A 14,361-nucleotide genomic window follows, 5' to 3' on the forward strand; every position below is an offset into this window, starting at 1 on the left:
TGCTTGCCAGAGGAGTAATTCAGGATGTGTGTATTAGACAGCATTTTGCAAGGGAAATTTGCTGGAGTCAAAAGGATATTTTTGTCAAAAAGGCAGAGTTTGGCTGGCCCCTGTTTGCAGCTTAAAGCTTCTGCTGGTGGTTCTTTGGGCAATCTGCTGATTCAAAAAATGCTGCTGTGTTTTGCAAAGAAAAGGGGGAGAGGTCTAGGGGTTCACCTTTGTGTCCCTGAGGCCTGACCTCCAACCTGAATTTGGAGGAAAAAGCCAAAAATCCACTCTCCTGTGCTCCTGCTCTGGAGTTCTTCCATAGGACAAAATACCTGGTGTGGTTTCACCCTGTGGGATATCAGCATAAAATTAATTCTGATTTCTCCTGCAAAACGGATGAAAAATTTTTCAGTGATTTTGTATGTCAAAATTCCAGTTAGGGGGCATCTTTCTTCCTTTGTTCTTCTAGAAAAAAATGTAATTTTAGTGCGCACTGATGTTACACAATATCTGAAACATCTTGCTATCATGGAGTCTTCTACAATCACTGAAACTTTCTAGATAAGAGTGAAATAAAAACCCCAAACCAACCCCAAAAACAATTTCTAAAACGGGGTAAAAAAATCTTCACAAACAGACAAAACCCCCCAAAAAGCAAAGGCAATCCAGGAGGCAGCAGGGAAAGGCTGCACTGGTGGCACTGGGGAGTTCGGGGGTGCTCAGCTGCCAGGCTGAGCTCAGCTCACCTGGCACAAGAACTGGCACGGACACATTTTATGAAAAATCCTTTTGCCAGCATTTTTTTCTCCTGAGAAGCCTCAGAGGAAAAGAAAAATAATAATTACCTGCTGCTGTGGAATGCAACTGGTGCATCTTTGATTGGTCTCATGTGGTTGTTTCTAATTAATGGCCAATCACAGCCCAGCTGTCTCGGAGTCTCTGGTCAGTCACAAGATTTTATTATCATTCCATTTCTTTTCCTTTCCTTTCAAGCCTTCTGATGAAATCCTTTCTTCTATTCTTTTAATATGGTTTTAAAATATTATTTTCTTTTAATATAATATATATAATAAAATAATAAATCAGCCTTCTGAAACATGGAGTCAAGATTCTCATCTCTCCCCTCGTCCTGGGACCCCTGTGAACAGCAGCACACAGCACTGTCCCCTTGGCCTGGCTCTGCCCCTTCTCCTCCTCCTCTCCTCAGGGAAATGGGAAAACCCAGAGAATGGGTAAATGGATAAAATGGATAAACCCCATTAATGGATAAATGAATGGATCCACCCCTGGATTTAAGGCATTAACAAAGATTTCACCTGTCACAGCCATGGGGGCTGGCTGGTGGCCAGCAGGTGACCACAAGGCCCCACAGAGTCACCTGCTCTGCCCAGGGGAGGGGAAATGTCCCCCCAGATGGCAGCAATGGCCACACCGTGTCCCCTGCCAGCAGCAGCTCACTGAGACTCTGCCATTCTCCATCCCTGAGCCCATCAGCTCCTCTCTGCCACTGCTGAGTGCTGACAGCAGAGTTGAGTCACTGCCACCCCCATTTCCTGCACTGCTGGGCTGGGAAGCTGCTCCACCATTGGGGTGCTGCTCACAGGGTCCCAGGACCAGGGGAGAGATGAGAATCTTGACTCCGTGCTTCAGGAGGCTGATTTATTATTGTATGATATATATTATATTAAAGGAAAATGATATGTTAAAACTATACTAAAAGAAAAGAGAAAGGAGACATCAGAAGGCTTGAAAGGAACGGGATGATGATAAAATCTTGTGACTGCTCACAGCCTCGACACAGGTGGCTGTCACCGATCACCAAGTAAAAACAATTCCACATGCTGGGTAAACAATTCTCCAAATCACATTCCAAAGCAGCAAAACATGGAGAAGCTGAAGCTTCTCAGGAGAAAAGATCCTGGCAAAAGGGTTTTTCATAAAATATGTCTGACACACCACAGTCCCAGGTGGGCTGAGCACTCTGCAAAGCCCATTTCCCTCCAGACAGACCCACCCTGGCCCTCCTGCTCTGGCAGGGATGGGTTTGAGCCCTGAACCCAAGCAGGAATGGGCAAGGACAGGCTGCAGAGGCAGGAATTCCTCCAGGAAAACCTGAACCCAGCCAGGAATGGGCAGGGACAGGCTGCAGAGGCAGGAATTCCTCCAGGAAAACCTGAACCCAGCCAGGAATGGGCAGGGACAGGCTGCAGAGGCAGGAATTCCTCCAGGAAAACCTGAACCCAGCCAGGAATGGGCAGGGACAGGCTCCAGAGGCAGGAATTCCTCCAGGGAAGGGGAGCAGGGACATGGAGCACCATGAGCACTGAAGAGCAGCTGGCAGCTTCTCCAGGACTCATTAACCAAGGAACAAAGCAAGTGAGGAGTCTCGCACACACCTTCCCAGTGAGTGCAATTTGACTTCCAGCCAAAAGCTTTTTTCCTGAAGTACAACAAGGTTCCTTACCTGAGACTGAGAGATTCCCCCTTAGGCAAGGCTGACAGCCTGGATTCATCACAGACCTCATTTCCTGAATTAATTGTGATTAAATCCATGTAACCAACTCCATCAGACACAAATTGTGCACAGGATGCTCAGACTGGACCCAGCTGCACCCAGACTCCATCAGGAGCTCAGAGAGCAGAGGGGTCCTCTGAGCCTCCCAACTCACTGGGGGATCTCCCTAACCCTTTTGGGTCTCTGGTCACCGTGGAAATCATTTGTAAATAATTCTAGATCAATTTTAACTCTCTGTTCTTTTGTATTTCTCCTCCCTGTAGTAAGGAGCAGAGCGAGCCTTGCCATTGAACCTTTTTGATTCACACTTTTACCACATCCTACCAAAACCCCTTCTGCCAATACCTTTGGACATAACTGAGTGATCAAAATTACCCATTTGTGACACTCTCTGCTGCACCACAGAGCAGGGAGGGGGATGTAAAAATAAACTAAACTAAAATGAAACAAAAAATACTAAAATAACTAAAAAAACCCCAAAAATTAAATAATAAATAATAAACGAAAACTACTAAAACTAAAATAATAATAATAATAATAATAATAATAATAATAATAATAATAATAATAATAAACAACTACTAAAAATTTAAAACTATTATATTTATTTAATAGTATATATTTAATAGTATTTATTTAGTATTAAATAAGTTATATTTATTTAATACTAAAAATTATTTAAAAATAAATAATAATAATAAACTACTGAAACTAAAATAATAAATTAAATAATAAATAATAAACTAAAACTACTAAACTAAATTCAGTTTCTATGTCTCATGCCCTCAGTGAAGAGCTGGACTTATCACTGAGTGACTTTGTTCTTCTCTTTGTAAGTGTAAGATTAAAAATCCCCTTTATAATAACGCTTTGCCAGCTTTCTGGAGCACAGCGTGGGGTGCAGTAAGGGCTGATGCCAGTGCAGTTTTCTGGCAGACACGTGGTTTTTATGGGGTAACAGAGAGCAGAAGATGTTTAGGGACTCTTTAGCCTTCCCCTGGAAATCGCTGTCCCCCACAGCTCATGAGGAGTTCCTGGAAGTGCAGGGAGTCACTCAGCTCCCATCCAGTGTGGGACTCCTGATTGAGGCCAGCAGAGCCACTCTGACAGAAATAAAGACTGCATTTACCATTAAATCCATGATTTCAAGAGGCTCCTCACTTTCTGTGGTGAACAGCTGCTAAACTGAAGCTGGGATTCAATAAAAAAAGAGCTGTTGCTCGATTCCCCACACATTTCACTTTTGGGGTGGTGATTTTCCTCAAAGCTCCATCGTTATCAGGGAAAAAGAAGCTGTTAGCAGGGGTTAACTGGACCAGATCTCCCCAGCCCACACTAAACTGCTATTTTTGAAATGAGAGTCACCTCAATCCAAAGACAACTTCTTGCTCATCACTGCAGAGAAGTCCAAAACCCTCCAAGTGTTGTAAGAGAATATCCTGCCCATGACAACACTTGAGGAACAGGAAATATCAAAGTGATTCACCTTGTTCTCTCCCAGATAAAAATGGGTTTATTTCCCTCCATTTCTGCCCCCTCCCACAGCACCTCTTGCCTTCCCTGTCTCTGCTGTCTCTTCTGTCCCCAGGAAGGACAGAGCTGATAAGGAGTCCCTCAGCTGTCAGCAGAGACAGATTGCTGGGCAGATTTAATCCAGCCTCATTCCAGCAGGGCAAAATGGAGCACTTTGCTTAAATACAGAAATTAAGAGAGACGTGACACATCCCCAAAAATGAAATGGAGTCCAGCTTGAAATACAGAGCACAGAAGAAATGTCTTTATATTTCAAAAGCCCTTTAAGGAAAGCCTCTGGCTTGCCCACCCAAACGTGGCAGAGTTTAGGGGTTCCCCAGTCACAGGTGGCACTGGGGTGACAGTGGCAGCCACACCTTGTGTGCAAACAGCATTTCTGGGTGCCAGCCTGGCCCTGAGAGCCCCCAGCCATGCCCTCTGAGCCTCCTCAGCCTCACATCACATTACTCTGTCAATGGCAAAGCTTAAATTTCATCCTCGAGCACCAAAATAGCCCCAGCAGGCAGCAGATTCCAAGGGCTGCTCCCCAGGAGAGGGCACGGCCGGGCGGTTGTGTCCTCCTGGATCAAATATTGACAGCAGTTAAATTCTCAAGGGTGACTTTGCTCCAGAGCAGAGGCATCTGCAGCGCTCCTGCCTCTGCCAGGCTGTGTTTGTGTGAGGGAGAGGGAGCAGCTGTAAAACCTGTGGGTTATTGCCTGTGACAGGGCCGCTAGGAGCTCTCCCAGCTCGCTGCTCTCACCTTCAGCAATTACTGTCAGCTCTGCTGTCCAAACCCAGCCCTCAGCTGCACTCAAACCGCGGCCCAGAGACATCCCGTGGACAGCCTGGCTCTCTCAGAAGACCAAAAATACAGTAAGAGATGTCAATGAACAGCTGAAGGCAAGAGGGAGGGGTGGATCCTTTCTCACCACCTGACTGATCTGTGCTGCGCTCCCTCTTTGCTCACAACTCTCCAAACCTCCTCAGAACGCACATTTTCCCTCCTAAAAACCTTCCAGCTTTTCTCCTCCTCACACCAGCTCCAGGGTGAGGGAAGTGCTGCCCCAGAAAGGCACCAGCTGTGCTTTCTGTGCCCAATAACTGGTTTGTTTCCTGTGCACGCAGACTGGGAACGCTGGCAAATGTGGGAATCCCTCAGCTTTGCCATGGGGGTGCTGCTGCTGGTCACTCCCAGCCTGCTGCAGGGGCTGATGCCTTCAGTTTGAGCTTTCCTATTTCCCAGCCTCTGCACTGCATTAGTGTGTGACTCTGCACTCCATATCAATGTCAGCAGGTTCTCCTCACAGCTCAGTCCCACAGAACAATCCTTTTCCAGCCCCAGAACCAAGGACACCGCTGCAGCTTCAGCCCAAAAGTGCAAACAACAGGGAATGGAGGGGAGCAACCTGGGAGGGTGGGACTGCATCACCTGGAGCTGGAATTGGACAATGAAGCCAGCATGGAAATGGACCCAAACTTATCAAAGTGTGAGAACTCGTGGCCAGGATCCATCTGGGGTGGAGCCACGGCCGGGCTCTGGCACTGCCCAAGGTGTGTCCTGTGAAGGGCTTTTAATAAAAACCAATTTATTGCTGTAACTCTGCCCAGCCTCTGCTCCAGGCAGCCTCTGAAGGCAGCAGCAGAGCACAACTTGTCCTTCCCACGCCCCAGCTCCTGCTCCTGCCCCTCTCCTGCCCAGGTTGCTGTGTTGGACTTGTGCTGTTCCCCATCTGGGACACAGGCACAGCTTTGTTGTGCCAGAGTTAAGGGCCCCTGGTTTGTTTTTATTGCTGCCATAAGCTGGGTTTGTAGGCTGTGAAACAGCAGCAGGAAATCAGCTCCTGCTTTGAAGCCCAGTGCCAAGCCCCAGTTTATGGATCTGCAGCTGGAGCAGGAACAGGAGGCTCTCCTGGCCTGGTGTCCTTCTGTGCCCCAATTCTCCTGTGGAACCCCAAAAAATCTCCTGGGCTGGGCAGGTGGAGGTGGCCCTCAGGGCTGGGGACAAGGTGGGGATGGGGCACAGCTGGGACTTTTCCAGCCTCAGGGATTTGGGATTCTCTCACAATGAGGGATGGACAGAGCTGAGCTAACGACAGCCACGGCCTCCACCAGAAACCCCCAGCTCAGCTGGGTCCTGGCAGCCTCAAATAGGGGCTGAGGTGGGACAGGGAGGGGCTGAGGATCCCCTCACTGCTTGGGGCACTGAGCCAGTGCCATCAAACACCAGATGGTTCCTCCCACCACATCTGCCTTGGAAAAAAGTGTCTCTGGCAGGTCCCTCCCTATTCCCAGCCTCTCTCCTGCTCAGCCTGGAGGATCCCAGCCCCCCCAGGCTCTCTCCAGCTCATCCTCAACCCCTCTGAAGCTCCTCCTGACAGCAGCCTTCAAATCCTGGCTCTGCTTGGCCAGCACTGCTCTAAGCTCACCCACCCAGAGCCTCCCCAGCCCAGCAGCACTGACTGCCCCAATCCACTTCCTTCTGAAACTATCAAAAAGAAACTTCTAAAAATCCTCCTGAAAGCATCCTGCAGCTCCCATGTTGCTCGTGAGAAGAATTTTCTACTTTTTATTCCCGTGCACAAAGAGTCTCTGACTTTCTGCTGCTTACAGCCACCAGGAATATTCCAGCAAACAAATGGATCAGAAATCCCCTAAGAACAGCAGATTTTTAACTGAATATTGGGCATTAGGGATTAATTAGTTCTGAATTTACAGTGGCAAGGATTAGCAACAAAAACCTGACTTAGTCCCTAAGATAATTCAACAGGACTAAGGAATCAACAGCCTGTGACTTTTATGTCCCTTGGAACTGAACAAAAACAGCTGCAGCATCAGCAACCAAAAAATTGCAGTGAATGGTCCACAAATCAGCACAGAAAAGAATCTGAATGCTGTCAGAGTTTGTGATTCGTAGTTCTTAATCTAAAATTCATCTACATCCGAAAATCTCCAGTATGAAGGTCAGTGCTGAGCCATCTGCAGAGTTCTCAGGAGTGAGATTTTCCTTATTCTTGAGCTCACCTGGACTCAGGCTGGGTTCCTCCTGTGCTAAATTACTTTGCATGCTCAGACTGCAGGGATTTATGGATGGGATGGTCTGGGAGACTGCACAGGGCACAGGCAGCATCCATGAAGGTCTTTAGTTTGAAATTCTGTGGTTTTAAACAAGAAAAAGGTTTGGTCACAACCAGGTAAAGCAGCTTAAGAAAGGCCTGAAATCTCTGTGGATAATATGATATAAAAGGTTTTCCTTGGTGGGTTCATTTGGGGCAGGGGCCTGAGGCAGGGCAGGAGCTTCTGCTGGCCAGGAAGGTTGGAAATCCTCTTAATTCAAGGTGCTTTGGGGCATTTTCAGCAAAATTCCCTTAGTTTCACCTGCTGAAGCTCCTTTCTGCCCTGGTCTCCCCTGACTATGAATCAGCTGGGCCTGAGCCAGCCCCAAACACCTGCAGAGGCTCCAGACTGTGCCACAGAAAATGCAAACTTGGCAAGTTCTCCACAAAGGAGCTGCAGAAGGGAATTGCCACCTTACCTCTGGAATTCCCTCCTCGTTTCCAGGCTCACACCTGGCAGCACAGGGATGCCTGGGGACAGCACGGCACCGCTGCAAATTTTTACCAAAACCCCCAAAAAGTGCCTTTAAAATGGTGAATTCCTGTTTGCTCTCCCTCTCTGGAGCACAGGGACACACAGGGGTGGAGGAGGAGCTGCAGCCTACAGATGCAGTTTGAGGCTGCTTTTAAAAACTTCCATGTGGGTGTTTGCCAAAGGAGCTTTTTTTCCTTTTCTATTTTATTTTCTTCCCTGCTCGTGAAACAGCTGACTTTTATTCATATTTACACAGTCCCTCAGAAAGCAAATGAAAAACTCTTCCTGAGAAGTTGCAAAGTATTAAATTAGCCAAAAGTAAATGTTATTTTTGGAAAACAAGTTCCAGGTGTGGCTGCCAGGCTCCTTCCACCCAAAGCTGCAGCATTGGAGGGAACAAAAGAGCCTGGATATGACAAAAGGAATGTCACTGCTATTGAAATAAAACCAAATTTTGCTCCCAAGTAAAAGCTGTTTGAGAGCCATTTCTTTTACCTGGATGCTTTTCCCAGGGCTGGGAAGGAAATCAGGGGGGTTCTCAGTTCCCAGAATGGTCTGGCAGCCTCCCAAGCCACATCACACTCACTCACAATGAATAATTTGTCATTTTGGATTTTTTTTTTAATTTCTATTTTTCATTCCTGCTCTCCCTGATCATTTAAGAACCCCCCATACACATTTATCATCACATACCTTTCTGCTTTGAGTTTGTTTTACCCTGAAATCCCCTGACTCCAGCAGTGCTGCACTTTTTAGTGGGTCCTAACGTGCCCTTTAAAGAAATTATTCCTTTGAGGAATAAACACCCACCTTAACTAGAGAGCTGATTCTCCCACTGCATTAATTCTATTAATTAATTCTATTTCCTTCAATCCAATTAAATATAATTTCTACCACAACAAGAGACCCAGCCCACTGTGGCCAGACCCTGTCTGTAAATCCCTTAGGAATTAATGAAATTAATTATTATAATTAATAATAATAATTATTGAGCTTGGATTTTGGAGTGCTGGTACCAATTTATTGATTTTTATCCCAAGATTTTTATCCTCAGCTGCCTCTGGAAGCTCCTCCAGACACAATACAACCTAAAATAACAGTGATAAAGGATAAATAATAATTTTAAAAGGCTGCTGAGCACATGGTTTACAGCAGAGGCTGGGAAGGGCCAGCCAAGGGCACAGTGGCTGTTAAAGTTAAATGTGGATTTATCAGGGTTGGATCCTCTGTAACAAACCTGCCTGCACCCCTGAAATCCCTGAGATCTTTCCTAACATCCCAGTGGATGCACAGAAGCATTTTTGCAGGATTGTGCAGAGCTCAGGGCTCCTCAAGGTCACTGCAAGGGGCAGAGCAGCCTGCAGTGGGTGAGATTGTCCTAGGGATGGAGGACGTGGATGGAGAATTCATGAGTTTCTCCAGCTGTGCCCACTGGGATTTTGGACCTTGTCCTGCATCCATCTCACACCTGACCTTGGAAATCCCAGATGGGATGGAACCAATTGGACTGACCTCCCCAAAGCTGTCTCATTTCTGCCCTGACCTCCCCAAAGCTCTCTCATTTCTGCCCTGACCTCCCCAAACCTGTCTCATTTCTGCACTGTCTGATGCAGCCCTTCTGCCCCTGCTCCTTTTCTTCCTCTTCCTCCTTTTCCTCCTCCTGCTCTTTCTCTTCCTCCTTCTCCTTTTCCTCCTCCTCCTTTTTCTCCTCCTCCTTTCCCTTTTCCTTCTCTTCCTTCTTCTCCCTTTCCTCCTCCTTCTTCTCCTTCTCTTCCTTCTCCTCCTCCTCCTCCATCTTCTCTTCCTCCTGCCCATCTTCTTCCTCCTCCTCTTCCTTATTTTCTTTCTTCTCCTTTTCCTCCTCCTTCTTCCTTCTCTTCCTCCTCCTCTTCCTTCTCTTCCTTCTCCTTCTCCTCCTGCTCCAGAGGGGGCCGAGCTCAGGCTGAATTCCTGGGAGAGTCCCCTGAGCCCTCCCTTGGTCCAGGGCTGCCTTCAGCAGCTCTGGGATCTCCCTTTGTGTGCTGGGACCAGGGCAAGGAGCCCCCAGGTGTTCCCAGACGTGTGCAGAGCAGCAGAGGGAGATGCCAGAGGGATCCCAGAGATGTCCCCTCTGCAGGGCAGGGTCTGGTGTGTGCTCACAGCTCTGAGTTATCCCTGGAGCATCCTCAGGGCTCTGCTTGAGGAGGAAGGCACAGGCTGCACAGGGGTTCCCTTCCTGTTCTCCATCCATCTCTGCTCCCCTGGCTCAGGCAGGTCCTTGGCTCCCTCCCCACTGCTGCAAACCTTCCTCATTCACAGCAGCACACTCGGAATTTTCCCTTTTCCTGGCAGGAGATGCCACCAGGCCCTGCTCTGGAAGGTGCAGAAGCGAAGTTTGAGCTCTCTTAGCACAAATCAGCGTCAGGGCAGGGAGGGACACCCAGGACTGAGCGCTCAGCTTTGGTCACAGCAATTCCCTGGAAGCTGCTCCCTCCAGGAATTCATGGGCAGCAATCAGGTGTTCCCCCACCCTGCTTTCCATCCCAGCTCAGAGACTGGGATGGGGAGAGGGCAGGGAGAGGCTGGGCTGGGAGGAGGAGCAGGCCCAGCCCCAGGAGAGGAACTGATGTTGCAGTTTCTGCCCTGCTCATTTTACAGCAAATAAAGAATTAAGGAAGATTGCTGGAAATGTGTCCATTCAGGCAGCAGCTGGATTTCCTGTTCATTGCTTTGGGAGTGAGGGAGGAGGGGAAAGTGTGGAGACATCACAATGAGCAGCCTGGTGAGTACCCAGCCCCTGACTCTGCACTTGTGCTGCTAATGATAGAAACAGAGATGTGCTCTCACAAAACCCTGCTTAGTGACATAAAAAATAAACCCATCTCTCAGGGAGACAGAGTGCAAAGTGATTTATCCTGGCATTTGTTCTGCAGGAAGGGGTGGCACCAGTGCCAGGAGCAGGGCAGCCCCAGTTCCCCCAGTGGCTCCCACTGCCCTGGGACTGGAGCCAGCTGAGCACAGGGTGAGGAAGGGCCTGGCATGGAAAGGAACAAACCTGCCCAAATCACAGAAACATGGGATGGTTTGGGCTGGGAGGAATGGGATGGAATGGGATGGTTTGGGTTGGGAGGAATGGGATGGAATGGGATGGTTTGGGCTGGGAGGAATGGGATGGAATGGGATGGAATGGGATGGTTTGGGCTGTGAGGAATGGGATGGAATGGGATGGTTTGGGCTGGGAGGAATGGGATGGAATGGGATGATTTGAGTTGGGAGGAATGGGATGGAATGGGATGATTTGAGTTGGGAGGAATGGGATGGAATGGGATGGTTTGGGCTGGGAGGAATGGGATGGAATGGGATGGTTTGGGCTGGGAGGAATGGGATGGAATGGGATGGTTTGGGCTGGGAGGAATGGGATGGAATGGGATGGTTTGGGCTGGGAGGAATGGGATGGAATGGGATGGTTTGGGCTGGGAGGAATGGGATGGAATGGGATGGTTTGGGTTGGGAGGAATGGGATGGTTTGGGCTGTGAGGAATGGGATGGAATGGGATGGTTTGGGCTGTGAGGAATGGGATGGAATGGGATGGTTTGGGCTGGGAGGAATGGGATGGAATGGGATGGTTTGGGTTGGGAGGAATGGGATGGAATGGGATGGTTTGGGCTGGGAGGAATGGGATGGAATGGGATGGTTTGGGCTGGGAGGAATGGGATGGTTTGAGTTGGGAGGAATGGGATGGAATGGGATGGTTTGGGTTGGGAGGAATGGGATGGAATGGGATGGTTTGGGCTGGGAGGAATGGGATGGAATGGGATGGTTTGGGCTGGGAGGACCCCAGAACTCATCTATTCCACCCCTGCCATGGCAGGGACACCTTCCACAGCCCCAGGCTGCTCCAAACCCATCCAGCCTGGCCTTGGGCACTGCCAGGGATGCAGGGGCAGCCACAGCTGCTCTGGGCACCTGGGCCAGGGAGGAATTTCCTCCCTGCATCCCATCTGAACCCACTCTCTGCCATTCCCCGTGTCCTGGCACTCCAGGCTCCTGTAGAAGTCCCTCCCCACCATTCTTGGCCCCTCCACATTAACCCTGTCCCATGGCAAGCCTGTCCCTGCACCTCCCAGGGATGGAAGCTGCTGGAAAGCCTGGAGATCCTGGCATGTTCATCCTGGTGCACTCAGGAAGGGCGAGGGAGAGCCTCTGCTCACATCACACCTTTCCAAGGCAGCCAGGACAGCCAGCAAGAAGGGGCAGTGAACAGGGAAGCAGGAAACCCTGAGCTGGCACAGCCTCCTGCCCTGTTATCTGCACCTTTGGTTTATTATATTTAGTCAGGCTTTTGATCTGGAGGAGGAACATCCGAAGAGAAAACAGCACCAAAATCTTTTGTCAGCACCAACTTTGCAGATCCAACAAAAGCTCAGAGCAGCATCAAGGCAGCAGATCCAGCAAACAGCTTTTCTTTGTGATCTTGGCTTTTTCACAGAAAATCTCCTTACACTGCAGTCAGGCTTTTCCAACAGGAAGTTCCCATTTGTCACTTCAAAAACCAACTCACCACCAAGGAAATCTGTCCTGCAGTTGTTTCAGCTCTGTGTTTCTTTCCAGGCTGTAAAGGAGATTCTGAGGCCGTGGAGAGAGGAATCAGATGGAGGAGGAGGCCTGGAAGGGACCCTGAGGAGCAGCCTCAGCAGACCCAGCTGTACTTTACCCTGACATTTGGAGATGGAGATTCCACATTCTCCTTGTGCAGCCTCCCGGGGGAAGCACATGGAGGGAATTTTTAGGCTCTCTCCTAAATCTTCCTTGCTGCATTTTATTGCTGTGACTTTTTCCCCTGCCCTTGTTTATTCCTGCTCCTGGGGGATGCAAACCTGTCCCCAGATCTCCAGCAGCCAGGAATTCCTGCTGCATGGAATTCTGGCCGTGGGGAAGGGCTGTGAGCACACCCCACTGTTTGTTATTAGCAATAATCCCAGTGGTGGCAGCAGATTAATTCTGGATTAACGTTCCTCTCCTGCTCATTTGTGTGTGTTTGCACCCCAAGGGCTCCCTGCCCTCCCTGGCTCTGCAGAGCTTCCCAGGCAATTCCTTCCCTCTCCACATCCCTCCTCTTCAATAAACATCTGATGCCACAGCAGCCTCCTGCAGGTTTCCATGGCTGGTGGGGAGGGAATCCCAGGGGAATCCCAGGGGAGTGGGTCCTGCTCACCCCACAACCACCTCTCACCTCTCTCCAGGCTGCTCTTCCTGCTGCTGCTCCTTTGAGCTGGGATTTGTGAAGTGCTCATCACCTAAAAATGTTCCCATGAGCCAAGGCTGGAGCTTTCAGTCTCTCCTGGGTTGCCTATTTTTGGATCCTCGATCTGGGCTCTCGTTGCTGATTCTGTTTTTTGTTTGTGTTTGCTTTTAAATAAACAAAAGCTGGAACAATAAATGTCTGGGCAGCCAGAGAGCAGTGAGGGATGAGATGTTTGCTGAAAGGAGGGATGTGGAGAGGGAAGGAATTGCCTGGGAAGCTCTGCAGAGCCAGGGAGGGCAGGGAGCCCTTGGGATGCAAACAAACAGGGATGAGCAGGAGAGGAACGTTAATCCAGAATTAATCTGCTGCCACCACTGGGATTATTGCTAATGACAAACAGTGGGGAGTGCTCACAGCCCTTCCCCACGGCCAGAATTCCATGCAGCAGGAATTCCTGGCTGCTGGAAACCCTTCCTCTGCTCCAAGCTTTTCTCCTCTGAGCTCACAATTTCCCAGCTTCCAGATATTTGTGCTCACACTGCCCTGGCCTCACCCCAGACTGTCCCCACAGGTGAACAACCCAGATTTCTCCTCCCTTTTAGCATTTACTTGGTAAATGGCTCTTCCATGGAGCAGGGAAATCCTGAGCTGAACGGGCAGAAGGAAATCCCTTCTTCCTCCAGCTCCCAATTCCCTGGCTGTGTTTTAATCATCCCCCAGCAAGTTCTGCCTGCTGTATTTTATTAAAAGCAAACACAAGTGCAGAAGGGCTGCTTGTTTTCCTCCCTGAGCTGCAATAGAAGGGATCTGATCAATAAAACAACTCAGCCAAGCAGAGCCCATGGAAAAGGAGGCACTCATAAAAGGCATCTTTGCAATTAGCTTTTATCAGCTCCATGATTTTCTGCTGACCAGGGAGGCTCCTAAACTCAGACCAGCAAGGAGATGCTTGCTCTGCACTTCCCTGCTGCCCCTGGGCTTCAGAGCAGGCTGGGCTGCTCAGGCTGGCCCCCAGTGAGAGATTCTGGAGGCTGCAGAGCCGAATCTCCTGTGCCTGTCACAGAGGGTCCCTGTGCAGCACAGCCTGCAGGCAGAGCCAAGGGCAGGCAGGGGATGAAGGCAAAGAGGAGGAGGAGGGAAAGGGAACTTCATTTTCCACAGCAGAAGGGAAAGAGAACTTCCTTCTCTTCATTTTCCAGAGCAGAAGGGAACTCCATTCCCTTCATTTTCCACACCAAGAGGGAATGGGAACTCCATTCTCTTCATTTTCCACACCAAGAGGGAATGGGAACTCCATTCCCTTCATTTTCCACAGAAGAAGGGAACGAGAACTTCCTTCTCTTCATTTTCCATAGCAGAAGGGAATTCCATTCCCTTCATTTTCCACACCAAGAGGGAACAGGGAACTCCATTCCCTTCATTTTCCAGAGCAGAAGGGAACTCCATTCCCTTCATTTTCCACAGCAAGAGGGAATGGGGAACTCCATTCCCTTCATTTTCCAGAGCAGAAGGGAACTCCATTCCCTTCAT

At 49.2% G+C, this 14,361-nt stretch overlaps 1 protein-coding gene across 4 annotated transcripts in view; it reads right to left on the minus strand.

The window, feature by feature from the left end:
• HTR4 (5-hydroxytryptamine receptor 4) overlaps positions 1-14,361 on the minus strand; it is a 69,992-nt gene that overhangs the window by 49,153 nt on the left and 6,478 nt on the right. The window lies entirely within an intron of this gene.

Source organism: Agelaius phoeniceus, chromosome 15 (genome assembly GCF_051311805.1).
Source record: "Agelaius phoeniceus isolate bAgePho1 chromosome 15, bAgePho1.hap1, whole genome shotgun sequence".
In the NCBI taxonomy this organism is placed as follows: Eukaryota; Metazoa; Chordata; class Aves; order Passeriformes; family Icteridae; genus Agelaius; species Agelaius phoeniceus.